Source organism: Ranitomeya imitator, chromosome 7, assembly GCF_032444005.1.
Source record: "Ranitomeya imitator isolate aRanImi1 chromosome 7, aRanImi1.pri, whole genome shotgun sequence".
NCBI classification, from domain to species: Eukaryota; Metazoa; Chordata; class Amphibia; order Anura; family Dendrobatidae; genus Ranitomeya; species Ranitomeya imitator.
The window spans coordinates 29,864,106-29,878,845 of NC_091288.1; the positions used below are offsets into that span (position 1 = coordinate 29,864,106).

Below are 14,740 nucleotides of genomic sequence, written 5' to 3' on the forward strand. Positions count from 1 at the left end.
TAGGCTAGCCAGATCCGTAAAAAAAAAAATGGATCCGTCGCATCAGTTTTTCACAATCTGCGCCGGATCCAGTTTTTCCAACACTCGTCGGATTTAAAAAAAACCTGATGTGTGAAAGTAGCCTTACTTACAATTTTGTATTTATATATATAGTTTTTATTTTGTCCTATCCTTCTCTACTTTTCTAGTTTTTTTTTTTGTTGTAAAAATAAAATTTAAATAGTTTAATATATTTGGATTGTCGTGGCCTAATTTTTGATGTTAGTAAATGAGTTGCAGTGCCACATCTATTATACAGTATCTCTAACATTTTTTTTCTATCTGTTTTATGTATCATAAACTAAGAACTGAATTAAAAATATTTGTAAGATGATCTGCCAGTAACTAGGAGGCGATGGTACATCATATTTTACCATCTAGCTATGTATGTATATATTTATGTATCTATCTCTCTTATTTCTACCCTCTCTGCCTCCTGGCCGCCCCCAGCCCCGGTGTGCAGCACACCTCGGCAGCTCCCTGGGACCGGCCATTCCCGGCACATCCGCAGCTTCTCAGAACTCCCTGTCTTGTAACATTTTGCAACATTGTAACACTATCCTCAGCCTGTGATTGGCTGGCGGCGCAGCACGCTGGCCGCTGATTGGCCGCCTGTCCCGCCGCTCATGTGAATGTCTCCGCACTACTTCCGCGTTCGGCTGCAGCTGGGCCTCCCGCACCGTGTGATGAGCGCCGGTCTATGAGAGGGGAGCTGCCCGCTGCCCTGGTGACTGCTGGCCCCCGGGGGCCCTGTACATGGTGACTGCTGCCGGTGGAGCTGTGCCTGACATCACACGGGGAGGTATGTGACTATGGGATTTCCCTGCATCATTCAGTCCACATGTAGCACTCACCCTTACTGATAGGAAACATGGATCTGTATTAACCCATCATAGCTGCTGCAGAACCTCTTAGTACCACTCATCAGAGCTAGATGACAATGTGGATGTTGCAGAATATTACACTTGTGACGTCACTTGTGCAGAATTGTACGTCTTGGATATTAGTCGATGCCCCCCCAGCTATAAACTGCACTTGCTTTTGGGGTCTTTATCTGCAGGTGTGCATGTGTTTCTCATGAATCTGGGCCCTGGTGTATCAGGGGTCCTAAAGGTTCCTTGCCCCATACAAATATATAATAGTATTTTTAAAAGGTTGTTCTTGGGATAGTAAGATTTCTTACAATGGAGGATAATTGACCGATTGCCAGGGGTCTGACACTGAGACCCTCAGCAATCCTAACCCAGTCTTGCATGGAGAGGAGGTGCACATGCTCCGTCTCCGCTCCATTCATTGTCTATAGCCGGTGGCGTAACTTGAAGCTTGTGGGCCCCAAAGAAAAAGCTTCAATGGGCCCCCCCAATTATTGTAAGTCATTAATAGTAATGATCTTGTCATATTGGCCAAAGGGACCTTTTGGGCCCCTTAGACTTCAGGCCGGGTGCGATTGTAACCCCTGGGTCTATTCTAGTTACGCCCCTGGCTATGGGACTGATCTCGACGGTTTGCGGCAGTAGATAGTGGGGGATTCTTAGGAATGTGGCATTTTTCTAAGGCCCGGGCTACGTGGCATGACATAATGCAGTGGTCCTAGCTATAGAGATGCTGAGGGGCAGAGTTTCATGACCGAGAGTCAGCAGCTGCAGCTGACACCATAATGATCCATATATTCAGTACTGTCTGTGGGGAAAATTGTCACCAATGTTACTCAATTGAGCTGTTCAGATGACTGTTTTTTGCATTGAGCAAATCTTCACGTGAAAAAATTGCAGCATACACCCGTCATTTCTGTATTTGATATAGGATTCAAGTCTAAAAGTGCTCACAAATAATCTGATCCCATGTTTATCATCTGTATAACATGCGATTTTTACTGATGCATTGCAATAGTGAACATATAAAACTGTTTTTGGTCTTGCAAATTTTATTCACCTCTGATGTATACAAACGAATGCCACATGGATGACAATACAGAAGAAAATATTTTTTTCTTCAGTATGAAAATTGGATGATTTTTTTTTTTTTTTTTTTTTTTTTATTCCCTTGTTTGAACTTAGCCTCAGGTCTCATTCAGATGCCCAATTTTTCCGCCTGATATAAAAACGGAACAATTATTCTGATCAAAGTTTAATCAGTGTGGTCCAAGTGTGGTCCAAGTGTGGTCCAAGTGTGGTCCAAGTGTGGTCCAAGTGTGGTCCAAGTGTGGTCCAAGTGTGGTCCAAGTGTGGTCCAAGTGTGGTCCAAGTGTGGTCCAAGTGTGGTCCAAGTGTGGTCCAAGTGTGGTCCAAGTGTGGTCCAAGTGTGGTCCAAGTGTGGTCCAAGTGTGGTCCTAAATTTCATAGATCTTTAGTTTCATGTGACACAATATTACAACCTGACAAAATAACTTCCATTGATTTGCACTAGTTCCATTGTGCCTTTTTTCCTATGGCAACATGTAAAATTGATAAATAGGGTGAAGAAGAAAGTTATGTAACTGAAATTGCAACATCGTCTCCTTTGGGTATCAGCAAGAATCTCTGTGCTGCCCAACCCTAGGCAAGGTCCAAGAAAGTCATGACCATCACAGTAAACCAGACTGATCTCATCCCATAGGTGTGAACAGTGCCATTCTCTGATACACATTGCTTTCATGCAGCAAGCATGCCGTGAACATGTGCTGGTGCTAGAGGAAGCATGACTAGGCATGGCTGACTCATTGTGTAATCAGCTCACTACAATCAATCACACGCCTGCCAGAAGTTTCTCCGCTAAGCAGAGGCGGTTGTATCGTTGACTGCAATGGAGCTGGACATCTGCTCATACTAAATAGGTGTAGAATCAGGTGTAAAAAGTCATGTACATATCAATTTCAGATAGAGAGAGGAAGAAAGTACTGTCTGTGCATGTTGGATTTCCCAGTGGAGCATTGCACGGCAAGTAGACCTCAGTTCTTGGCATGCCAGAGCCGGTATGTCACTCTCCACAAGGAGAGACGTTACCCCTTAGACCTACATAATTTACTGGAAGGCAATACCATCTGTGCATAGATTACCTGCTTGTATATTATTTGTTCTTAGAGAGAGGGAAGAAGAACTATCTGTGTATACTTAATTTGTAGAGAAAGACCAGGAGGCAGTGCTCTGTGTCTAGATGATTTATAGGCAGAGACAAGGAGGCAGTACTACCTGTGCCTACATCATTTACAGGAAGGCAATACCATCTATGCATACGTTCTTTACTCAGTGAGACAAGAAGGTAGTATTACCTATGTCTATATTAATTGTTCCAAGAGACACTGGGAGGCAGTACTGTCTGTGTCTAGATAATTTACTGAGAGAGACTAGGAGGCAGTTCTACTTGTGTGCAGATAATTTACACGGAGAGACAGGGAGGCAGTACTATCTGTGTTTGTATCATAAGACAGAGAGGCAATGCTATCTATATCATTTAGGCTGGTTTCACATTTGCGTTTTTTGCCGCTGCGTTTTAGTGCAAAAAAAGCATGCGTTTTTTTCCTATACTTAACATTAACAACGCATGCGTTTTTTTGCATGCGTTTTGCCGCCGCATGCGTCTTTTTTATGCATGCGTTGTGTTGCAGAAATGCAACATGTAGTAATTTCTAGCGACATTTTTTTGCCGCAAAAAAACCTATTGCTGTCTATGTAAACGCATGCGTTTTTAAGTACATGCGTTTGCATGCGTTTTAATAGAAAAACACAAGAATACACACTGATAAGCCAACCCCAAACCCTGATCGTAACCCTAACCCTAAGGGATCGTAACCCTAACCCTAAGGGATCGTAACCCTAACCCTAGGGATCCAAGCCCTAACCCTAAGGGTTAGGGTTAGGATCCCTAGGGTTACTAGGGATCCTAACCCTAGCTATTTCTGTTTATAGTGGGTTTTCTTTTTGATTTTGATGATTGGCAGCTGTCACACTTCTCATCATGCGTTTTAAAAACGCAGGAAAAAATGCATGTCAACGCGCCAAATGCCGCGTTTGTATTAAAACATGCAAAAACGCATGCGCCTAAAAAAACGTGGCGTTTTAACGCGTTTACATGCGTTTTTTGCACCACATGCGTGTGAAACCAGCCTTACAAGGTGATACAGGGAGGCAGTACTGTCTGTGCCTACATAACTTTAAAATGACTTTCCACTCTTGAGATGAAATGACATATCACTACGTATCTATAGTTATTTAGTGCTATTTCTTTTTTCCAGTGCCTAGAAACTGCTCTATTTTCTGGGTTCTATTGATGCGCCCTTACATGTTGGGTGATTATAAGCCAAAGCTGCCATGCTTGGTAACAGTGGCCAGCCGTCCAATCTTGCTTAGATTGCCCTCATCCCACTAATGACAGCTGTCGGGGCACAGAAGGATCAGGCTTATTGGATTTCGGTATGCCTGATCCCTTGTTCTTACGGAGTACAAGCCTCTGCCGGAGGTATCGGGAAGCCGCGGATGTCCTCTCCTGATAGGACACACGTGGGGTCAGGTAGGAGTGCGGGGATACGTCTGTAGCATCACCGATGTCCTTGCACTAATGGACCCGGCTGGTGAAACCCCAGTAGCATTATCTTTACTTTCACAGAACCACAATTCATTCCAAGGTGTCAGTTTTAGGAAATCAGGGAAACTCGCAGCAGCCCCTATGACTTCCCTCACCACCAGGCTGTATTGAGTGGAGAGGGTCATCCGAGGGCACGAGAGACGAACTATGGCAGCTGTGGGCTAAAATTATATGTTCGGTCCTTGTGTATCTCTTAAGTGTTCTTCAAATGTCAACCTGAAGAAATGCTGAAGCTTCTTCTACCGCCAGATCTGAAACGGCGTTCATCATATTTCCATGAAACGTCACTTAAAATACACAAAATATTTCTTATGCGGAACAATATGATTTCTGAGATGTATCGGTTTCTAGGAAAGCTGAGTGGCAGGAAAATAGATATGTCCGTTATTATACTAAAGTGTCTCCGCTTTCCTGGACTCCTGAGTGACGGATCTGCCTTGTTATGCACCAGTATGGAGCTGTATCCGTATATGGGTATAATTGCACAGAGCTCTTTTTTTATGCATATTTTTTTTTTTTTTGTGCCAGAAAATTGAATTAGAAATCACAGGCATTTTTTTTTTCCATTTTGCATTTTTGGTTTATTATTTATTTATTTATTTATTTATTTATTTATTTTTAATCCTTTTATGTAACATGACAAAAATGCACCAAAACCTGCTAATGCGACCTCTCCTGGCTATAAACAGCTGGGGAATGAATGAAACACTGGGAGCGGAGCTTAGGTGACTAGCGGTGACGTTACTGAAGTTGCGCTCCGTGGCAGCATGAAATAAGCAGATGAGTGGAAGCATGTGACCAAAAGAAGCAAGAAGACCATGGAGAAATCACCAACCACACAACTGAAGAACCGATATCAAATCTTTGTAGAGGATGAAGATGGCACACCTAAGAATGAAGCAATACCAGCAAGCAAAAAAGAAAAGGGCACACAGCAACAAGTGACAGCAAAAAGTACAGCCAAGAAGCAACGAAGAGTGGTGGTGGTGGGAGACTCACTACTGAGAGGCACCGAAGCAGCCATCTGCAGACCAGACATAACTGCAAGAGAAGTATGCTGCCTTCCAGGTGCGATGATCAAGGATGTGACCGATAGGATACCAAAGCTCTTCAGCTCCAAGGACGTCCACCCATTTCTTCTGATACATGTTGGCACCAATGACACGGCAAGGAAGGACCTACCGACAATCTGCAAGGACTTTGAAGAGTTGGGGAAGAAAGTAAAGGAACTGAATGCACAGGTAGTTTTTTCTTCTATCCTTCCAGTAGACGGGCATGGCACCAGGAGATGGAACAGGATCCTTGATGCAAACAACTGGCTAAGACGATGGTGCAGACAACAAGGATTTGGATTCCTGGACCACGGTGTGAATTACTGGTATGATGGACTCCTCGCCAGAGACGGACTACACCTCAACAAACCTGGGAAACACACATTCGCCAGAAGACTCGCTACACTCATCAGGAGGGCGTTAAACTAGAAGAAGAGGGGACGGGAAGAAAAACATTAGACTCGAACAAAGACGACCCAGGAAAACATACTCAGAAGGGAGGTAAGAACATTTCTAAAACAATCCACAGTGAGGAGATTGGAACAAAACAAAATCCTCTAAACTGCATGCTCGCAAACGCCAGAAGCCTGACAAACAAGATGGAAGAACTAGAAGCAGAAATATCTACAGGTAACTTTGACATAGTGGGAATAACCGAGACATGGTTAGATGAAAGCTATGACTGGGCAGTTAACTTACAGGGTTACAGTCTGTTTAGAAAGGATCGTAAAAATCGGAGAGGAGGAGGGGTTTGTCTCTATGTAAAGTCTTGTCTAAAGTCCACTTTAAGGGAGGATATTAGCGAAGGGAATGAGGATGTCGAGTCCATATGGGTTGAAATTCATGGAGGGAAAAATGGTAACAAAATTCTCATTGGGGTCTGTTACAAACCCCCAAATATAACAGAAAGCATGGAAAGTCTACTTCTAAAGCAGATAGATGAAGCTGCAACCCATAATGAGGTCCTGGTTATGGGGGACTTTAACTACCCGGATATTAACTGGGAAACAGAAACCTGTGAAACCCATAAAGGCAACAGGTTTCTGCTAATAACCAAGAAAAATTATCTTTCACAATTGGTGCAGAATCCAACCAGAGGAGCAGCACTTTTAGACCTAATACTATCTAATAGACCTGACAGAATAACAAATCTGCAGGTGGTTGGGCATTTAGGAAATAGCGACCACAATATTGTGCAGTTTCACCTGTCTTTCACTAGGGGGACTTGTCAGGGAGTCACAAAAACATTGAACTTTAGGAAGGCAAAGTTTGAACAGCTTAGAGATGCCCTTAATCTGGTAGACTGGGACAATATCCTCAGAAATGAGAATACAGATAATAAATGGGAAATGTTTAAGAACATCCTAAATAGGCAGTGTAAGCGGTTTATACCTTGTGGGAATAAAAGGACTAGAAATAGGAAAAACCCAATGTGGCTAAACAAAGAAGTAAGACAGGCAATTAACAGTAAAAAGAAAGCATTTGCACTACTAAAGCAGGATGGCACCATTGAAGCTCTAAAAAACTATAGGGAGAAAAATACTTTATCTAAAAAACTAATTAAAGCTGCCAAAAAGGAAACAGAGAAGCACATTGCTAAGGAGAGTAAAACTAATCCCAAACTGTTCTTCAACTATATCAATAGTAAAAGAATAAAAACTGAAAATGTAGGCCCCTTAAAAAATAGTGAGGAAAGAATGGTTGTAGATGACGAGGAAAAAGCTAACATATTAAACACCTTCTTCTCCACGGTATTCACGGTGGAAAATGAAATGCTAGGTGAAATCCCAAGAAACAATGAAAACCCTATATTAAGGGTCACCAATCTAACCCAAGAAGAGGTGCGAAACCGGCTAAATAAGATTAAAATAGATAAATCTCCGGGTCCGGATGGCATACACCCACGAGTACTAAGAGAACTAAGTAATGTAATAGATAAACCATTATTTCTTATTTTTAGTGACTCTATAGCGACAGGGTCTGTTCCGCAGGACTGGCGCATAGCAAATGTGGTGCCAATATTCAAAAAGGGCTCTAAAAGTGAACCTGGAAATTATAGGCCAGTAAGTCTAACCTCTATTGTTGGTAAAATATTTGAAGGGTTTCTGAGGGATGTTATTCTGGATTATCTCAATGAGAATAACTGTTTAACTCCATATCAGCATGGGTTTATGAGAAATCGCTCCTGTCAAACCAATCTAATCAGTTTTTATGAAGAGGTAAGCTATAGACTGGACCACGGTGAGTCATTGGACGTGGTATATCTCGATTTTTCCAAAGCGTTTGATACCGTGCCGCACAAGAGGTTGGTACACAAAATGAGAATGCTTGGTCTGGGGGAAAATGTGTGTAAATGGGTTAGTAACTGGCTTAGTGATAGAAAGCAGAGGGTGGTTATAAATGGTATAGTCTCTAACTGGGTCGCTGTGACCAGTGGGGTACCGCAGGGGTCAGTATTGGGACCTGTTCTCTTCAACATATTCATTAATGATCTGGTAGAAGGTTTACACAGTAAAATATCGATATTTGCAGATGATACAAAACTATGTAAAGCAGTTAATACAAGAGAAGATAGTATTCTGCTACAGATGGATCTGGATAAGTTGGAAACTTGGGCTGAAAGGTGGCAGATGAGGTTTAACAATGATAAATGTAAGGTTATACACATGGGAAGAGGGAATCAATATCACCATTACACACTGAACGGGAAACCACTGGGTAAATCTGACAGGGAGAAGGACTTGGGGATCCTAGTTAATGATAAACTTACCTGGAGCAGCCAGTGCCAGGCAGCAGCTGCCAAGGCAAACAGGATCATGGGGTGCATTAAAAGAGGTCTGGATACACATGATGAGAGCATTATACTGCCTCTGTACAAATCCCTAGTTAGACCGCACATGGAGTACTGTGTCCAGTTTTGGGCACCGGTGCTCAGGAAGGATATAATGGAACTAGAGAGAGTACAAAGGAGGGCAACAAAATTAATAAAGGGGATGGGAGAACTACAATACCCAGATAGATTAGCGAAATTAGGATTATTTAGTCTAGAAAAAAGACGACTGAGGGGCGATCTAATAACCATGTATAAGTATATAAGGGGACAATACAAATATCTCGCTGAGGATCTGTTTATACCAAGGAAGGTGATGGGCACAAGGGGGCATTCTTTGCGTCTGGAGGAGAGAAGGTTTTTCCACCAACATAGAAGAGGATTCTTTACTGTTAGGGCAGTGAGAATCTGGAATTGCTTGCCTGAGGAGGTGGTGATGGCGAACTCAGTCGAGGGGTTCAAGAGAGGCCTGGATGTCTTCCTGGAGCAGAACAATATTGTATCATACAATTATTAGGTTCTGTAGAAGGACGTAGATCTGGGTATTTATTATGATGGAATATAGGCTGAACTGGATGGACAAATGTCTTTTTTCGGCCTTACTAACTATGTTACTATGTTACTATGTTAAGATGAACTCGTCAGCGTGGGAAAATCAGCTGGCAATTTCCCAGGCTGAAGAGGTCATTTGAGTTCATGCCTCAAGGGGGCGCAGCTTTGGTGACGTCACCGAAGCTCCGCTCCCTGCATTTCAATCATTCCCCAGACTTTTACAGCCGGAGATCGAGGGCTTCGCTTGGAATGACAGAGTGATAAAGATGGCAAAGCTCTATATATTGTTTTATTTCATTAAAAGTCTTTTTTCTTACTGTTTTTGTGTCTTATTAACCCTTTAACAACTGTAGGATTAGTAATGGATAGATGTCTTATTGACACCTCTCCATTACTAAGCCGGCTTAATGTCACCTTACAATAGGAAGGTGACATTGACCCCTCACTGCTGCATATGCCACCGCTACAGGGCAGTAGGAACAACCAGCAAAGCTCCAGAATTGGTGCCGCTAATAGATGCGCCTTTTCTGGGCAGCTGCCGGTTTCTGTTTATAGGCTGGGGGGGCCATATCCATAAATATAAAGGGGGACCCCAATAAAATATAGGGGGACCCATGTGTTTTTTTTTTTTTTCATTCATTGTCCCCTGCTCACTTTGCTGCCGGCAGAGCAGGGGACAATGGATGAAAGCCGCGTTCCGTGGCCGGGGGAAGCAGCAGGATTTCCTTGCGTTGCACAGGTGATAATTTAATCACCTGCAGAGAATGATTCCAGCATCTTGTGCAATGCTAAGGAAATCTTGAAAACGCGCATGGTTTGAGGCCCTCGAGGAATGCAGTTTGACACCCCTGGTGTACACTGTTCTCCGTGTGTGGGACGTTTGGCGGGCTGTGTGTCTGGGTAAAAAACGGACATGTCTGCGTGTTTTGCACACAGACACACAGTCCGTCAAAACATGCTGACACGTGCATAGACCCATCCATTTGAACGGGTCTACGTGTGTCAGTGCCTCCGGCACATGAGAAAACTGTCACCACACGTAGCGGAGCCCCTGACGTGTGACACCGGCCTAAGGATGGTACTACACGTGCCTTGGTGTTTGTGAGCAGCACAAGCAGTTTTCTACTAATCGCTGGACTGCACTTAGATTTGCAACTTGAAACACTGGCAAATCGAGGTGCAGCAGTCTGCAGTGAACCGCGTGCACCGCCGCAGCTACTAATGCACCTACAATTGCACGCAAAGGCTACGTTCCCACAATGAGTTTTTGATGTTGCAGATTTTCGAAAAAATTCAAGTAACCTATGTTACTTAATAGGTGCAGAAAATCTGCAACATCAAAAACTCATCGTGGGAATGTACAGTAGTGTTAGATTATACTAAAAACAATGGAAAAACAGATGTGTGCGCATGGGTTTTTGGAAATCTCCTTCGCTTTCCTTATACTGTAAAAAATGCAGCAACAAAACGATTCAGGAGCGCCAATGCTGCAGCATTTTTTTTTTTACAATATCAGCAAAGTGAATGAGATTTCAAAAAACCCACATTTGTTTGCTTTTTATTGCATTTTTAATCAGCTGTTTTTTTTGTTTGTTTTTTTTAATTTGCAGCATGTCAAACCTTTCAGCCCTTTGTTTTTTTTCTTTGCGTTTTTCACCTGTTCTAATGAATGGGTGGGGGGGGAAATGCACTTAAAAACGCACATATATGCAATGATTTCCTGCAGTCACTGGTTTTTGATGCAGAAAAAAAACTGGATGTGACCATAACCTTCTAGTAAATGTATGGTAGCCACTTTGGGGGTTGTTTCCAGAAACGGATGTAACTACCGGGAGTCGGAATAAAAAATTTTCAGTGATTTATTTTTTTTTTAATTTTTTTGTTATTTATAGGGAAGGACTCGTTAATGATTTCTGACACTATATTTGCTGGTGTGTGTGCAATCTGCGAATAAAGCAACTCGAACTTCTGTCAAGCAGCTTTTAATTATTCCATTACCGAGCCTAACGAGACAGCTGGTGATACTAGGTTTGTCCTTGCTGCCAGGCTCCTGCCAGATTTCGATTTCATTGCTTGAAGGTGCCCTATACAGTAAAACCGGTTCTGTTACCTGGAAGACTGTTGTGTGTTCGCCCTATTGTGAGTGCCGCTGCCCGAGATATTACTGATGTCCTTGTCACTAAAGATGGCTGCACAGAGCAGACGGACCGGGGACTGACTGGTGGGACATCACGCTCATCGCAATGTCTATGGGGTTGTCCAGTAGGTGGGGCGAGGTGTGGAAGATCGGGAAGGACACACGAAACGGAGGTAACGTGCGGTAAACCTCCTGCTGCTGGGTCGTGCAGATTCCGGATGCAGGACACACGGTCACTCCACTCGATCCTCCTGTATCTGGTGATCAGGGCCCTCATTCCTCTTGATATCTGTTGATTTAAGTGATTGTTATGTTGTAATGTCTTTTATTGTCTGTACAAGTCCCCTCTAAAATGTAAAGTGCTGCGGAATATGTCGGTGCTATAGAAAAATTATTATTGTGAATATTTATCTGAATTTCAACATGTTAAACGATGACCTCAGTTGGGGGACTAGAAACTGAAAATGTGGCAAGTGAATTTTTAGAACAGTCCGAAAAGGCAAATTCATCATCACATCTGAAAAAAAAATGTAAACTTTATTTTTTTGCAATACGAGGACGATGATTGAAAAATCCATGCATTAAAAGTCCCTTATAAGAACAAGCTGATTGACGCGTTTCAAAGCATAATGCTTCTTACTCGTAAAGTTGGGAACAAGAAGTGCTACGCTTCGAAACGCGTCAAACAGAATCTGGGAGAAAGAAATCCCTTGAAAAACAAACAGGTTGGCCCGTTTTCTAAGGATAACTCTTGTTTCTCAGAAGGTTAGGAGTAAGAAGCGTCTGGCTACGTGCCCACGATCAGGAATAGCAGCGTTTTGGATGCAGCGCATTTAGAATCTATGATACTAGTGCTAATTAAGCACGTAGCCTTATGCTACGAAGCGCGTCGTTTATTTTCTTATGGGACGTTTTATACATGGATTTTTGACACATCACCCTTGTATGGAATTTGTATTGGAACAAAAAGTTTACCTTTCCTCAGATGTGCTGGATCGGCCTTTTTTTTTTTTTTTGGACTATTCTTTTTGCTGTGGATTTAAGATCCTCTGCACTCGTGAAGACAGCTGAGTCGCTCGCTTGATTTATCCAAGAGCCTTTTTTTGGGCCATAGCTCAGAACTACAAACAACAAGTGCTGGACTAACCATTTTCAATAGAGCTTTGCCATTCTGGGATTCCCAAAAATGTCATAGTTCTACGTGGCTCATTATTCAGCTCTTCTAGAGCAATGACGCAGCATCGAAGTACGTCTCGTCGTGTAACTAGTGGAGCCTGGCACTCCTGCCTCTGTGCTTGGCATTCGCCCGGCAGATATATTGTGCACCTAGGCTGAGTCACGGGTTCAAAATCCTCAGAGGAGAAATGGCAGGATTTTACTTTGAAAGGTTTGCGACCATTTTTACTGGCAGTGATTTTTATACGTTGACGACAACATAGATGTCATTGATGTCCAATATAAACCTGTCCATACATGTAGCGGAAATAGCGGTGCAGCCAATATAAGAAGCTGGGTCAGGGTGTGCTGCCAAACAATTTTTTTTTTTTTATGAGCAATTGTGTATTAGCAACCATTCTCCTAATAAAATGGGGTGGAAAATGGAAGATAAATTGTCTGATGCTTCCCTGTGTATCAGCAGCGGCCCACATAATATCTATAGGTAGAGCAGGACTGTAGACGGGACCGAGGAGGATTGTGGACCAGATGTAAAATATTTGGCATTTGCAGTTTTACTTTGAATAGGTTTACATCATGTATGTCACCTATTTTACTATAAAACATGCACTTTAGAAGAACATCAGTTCCCCTTGAAGGTGGAAGAGGTCATCCCATAACATTAAGGCTACGTTCACATTGGCGTTCTGCCAATGTGCGTCGCTGTTGCGCCGGCGACGCAGCGGCGACGCGCCCCTATGTTTAACATAGGGGACGCGTGCGTTTTTTGGGTGGCGTTTTTTGACACTTGCGTCGTTTACGACGCTAGCGTCGGACGCAAGAAAATGCAACAAGTTGCATTTTCTGTGCGTCCGATTCTCGTCAAAAAACGACGCATGCGTCGCAAAACGCGCGCGTTTTTGCGCGTTTTTTCGCGCGTTGCGTCGCCGACGCAGGGCGGCGCAACGCTAGTGTGAACGTAGCCTTAAGTTGACAGTGTTGCTAAATGTTTGCCTGAAATACTCTGTGCTGCTGATTTGTTTGCTCCCTATTCCATGCAATTCAATACAGAGACACTATTACATCTAGGAAATGAGAAATGATAATGGGAAGGGCCTTTGACCCGAGCCGACCTTAATCCGACTCCCCTAACAATTGGGGACATCAGTCTTGGTGTCAGGGATTCTGTTGCACCTTGTCCTGAAAATAAGGGATAATTGCTGTACAGGCAATCGCTGATTATCCCCACATTATCAGTCTCCCGGAGCCTGGATTTATCAGTGGTTACAGGGAGTGACGGGGTCAGAAAAGGGAATTTCTGATGTCATAAATCCGAGAAATGTACAAAGTCTCACTTTGGTATACTATGTCTGTGTTTATAAATATGCACAAATATTATGTATCACACTAGAAAAACATCATGTAGAAAGAAGTATTTATTTTATTTATTTTACTTGTATAGCGGCATTAATTCTACTGATAGGTCTGATATTAGGACAGAGCAGTATTTATAGGACATCTGTCAGTAGGATCATTCCTCGTAAGGTCATAGAAAGGTGAATAAAATGATACCTTGATATCTGCGATCCGATGTCTTATTCCAGAGAAATTCCACATTTTATTCGGACTCCCATGACAGCACACGAGAGAGGGGATCCGCCCTTAAGGAACAGGAAACCTACAGATACAAAAGGGCGGCACCTCTCCCCATGCATCAGTTGGTTTCCTGTTCCTGAAGGGACTGGATGCCTATAGAAACTACAGGAGTCCAGGCCGGCCGGACCGATTCTGGTGGCGAGAGGGTCTCCCACTTCGGCCGGTGCGGGTACCTGAAGTAGTCACGGTGGCCCTGGCAGGGCGGCACGGCGGTGACTAGGCAGCGAGGAGCGGTCGCCAGGGGGTGTCCGGTCTCCGGGGCCAGCGTCTGGTAAGTCGCCCTTCCCGTGGGCTGTGGGTCTCTCTGGAGCAGGGGGGAGCGCGGCGGCATCTGGGGGGCGCCGATCGGATCGTAGCTGGCCGGCCTCGGCGTTCCACGAGAGCTGCAGCGCTGACAGGAAGCGCTGTAAGCTGTGGTGACGTCGGGGGGCGGAGCCGGCGACGTCTTCCGGATCGGTGAGCTCCTGCGCATGCGCGGGGGCTCCAAGATGGCGGCGCCCACCGGAGATCATGCCGCAATCCCTCCGGAGCGACGATTGATTCCCCACAGCTGCGGGGGGGCGGGAAAATTAAACAAACAAGCTGGGCAAGGTGCGCTGACCGAAGGAGGGGCCTTATAAGGCGGCTCCAGCAGCATGTTCCCGGGTTCTGGCTCCAATTTACTGAAAATGGATTCAGATCAGGATCAGCAGGTTGTGCTGCTGGAACAAGCATCCCAGAAACCCAAGGAGAAGGAACATGAAAAAAGGAGCGATGGTT

General features: G+C 43.9%; 1 protein-coding gene across 2 annotated transcripts in view; it reads left to right on the plus strand.

Moving 5' to 3' along the window:
• The first annotated feature begins 658 nt into the window (after positions 1-658).
• Positions 659-14,740, plus strand: part of GPD2 (glycerol-3-phosphate dehydrogenase 2) — a 149,768-nt gene continuing 135,686 nt past the window's right edge. Inside the window, exon 1 of one of the 2 annotated variants that reach the window (XM_069732962.1) lies at positions 659-841. The gene's annotated coding sequence lies outside the window, so the exon portion shown is untranslated. Of the gene's footprint in view, positions 842-11,322; positions 11,344-14,740 lie in introns of those variants that run through there. The other variant, XM_069732963.1, reaches the window with a different exon arrangement.